We start from the raw sequence: 1,509 nt of genomic DNA on the forward strand, positions 1-1,509 counted from the left end.
TCTATAGAAATTAGCTATCCAACCATACAGTGCCAATAAAGAACTTCTTACATTAGTAATGGACCACATTTTAAAAGCCTTGGCAAATATTACAAAAACAAAATATTAAGAGTAATATTTACAAATACAAACATAATTAGTTTTTTGCCTTCTATAAATAATAATCTTTGAAATGCTAAAAATGAGGTCCAACTGCAGTTCTTTTCTGGTGTGGCAAGTTGTAGGTACACATTGTCTACTGATTTACCTCCTTGAAGTTTTCTTGGAAGCAGTTGGATGGGGCTTAATTGCAGGAGAAGCTGATGTCCTATTGGCTGGGCAGACTTTTCCATTGGTTTACACAAACTGAAATGCCTTCACCAAGCAGAGGGTTTCTTCCATGCTTCAGCCCACTGGGAGGTCATTGATCCTCAAATGCTTGTTGGCTGCATTGGCGTCAATTATGAAAAGAACACACAGTGAAGGATCAGAACCTTCTCACCGCACACTGTAGTGTTGGGGGAGCTGTTTAGTCAGATCTGACAAGCGCTTGATGTTCATGTGGCCCAAACCAGCCTTCTTCCTCTGTGTGTTTCTCTAGGCCAGGGAGCTGAAGTGGGACCCCATTGACACTGCAGCAAGTTCACAGTTCACATCATGAGATTCATTGGCTTTGTCACTGAAAGCAATTGTGAAATTTCTGTTCACAAAAGTGAAATCCAAAGGATAGAAGAAGAGCACCAAATATTTCCCCTTAAAGTTATCAGTTTAGTCGCTCAGTCATTGTCTTTGAACTCTCCATTGTCAATGGCTATACCCTTAATATAGGGCACTTGCTGGGTGATGGCAAGGATATGGTGTGAGGAACTGATGCTAGAGGCCAATTTTGTTGGACCAGAACCAGACCACAATGCATTTGTCAAGCACGTTCTTCAGCAGACATAAGGGCTGCATAGGCAGAAATGCCTCAAGGAATGGCTTTCACATGTCGGACAAGCGATGCCCACAGTAACCTTCCCACCACGGAGGCCATCTTCACTGTCAAGTATGAATCTTTTTTTTTTTTTTTAAAGTATACAGCTATTATTTAATGTATTGATTTATTGGCTGAGCAGGGCTTGTGGGAATCTTAGTTCCCCAACCAGGGATGGAACCCACATCCCTTGAACTGGAAGTGCTGATTCTTAATCATTGGACTGCCAGGGAAGTCCCAAGCATGGATCTTTAATGATTACTTTCCCCTATTTTCTAATAAATAATTATGTATCTATTTCCCCCCCTCAGAGGATGTATGACATTGTACTGGGTCCAATGATGGTCTCTTATTGAGATTAAAAATATTTTTTTCTTAAAGTTTCTACCAACTTCATGAGCAAAAGGCTAAAACCTGTATTTTTAGTTTTTAGACAAATGACTGGTTTGCCTCATTTCCAGTTTTTCAGTTTGAATTAGTAAGCACATAAGTAAATTCAGTGCTTTTATATCTATCTCTCTACTAGATGAAAGAAAAATTAAAGATAATAAGAATAA

At 39.3% G+C, this 1,509-nt stretch overlaps 1 pseudogene; it reads right to left on the bottom strand.

The window, feature by feature from the left end:
- Nucleotides 1–235: 235 nt before the first annotated feature.
- LOC122679054 lies at nt 236–1,012 on the bottom strand (annotated as a pseudogene).
- Nucleotides 1,013–1,509: the final 497 nt, after the last annotated feature.

This window comes from Cervus elaphus, chromosome 21 (assembly GCF_910594005.1).
Source record: "Cervus elaphus chromosome 21, mCerEla1.1, whole genome shotgun sequence".
Taxonomy (NCBI): Eukaryota; Metazoa; Chordata; class Mammalia; order Artiodactyla; family Cervidae; genus Cervus; species Cervus elaphus.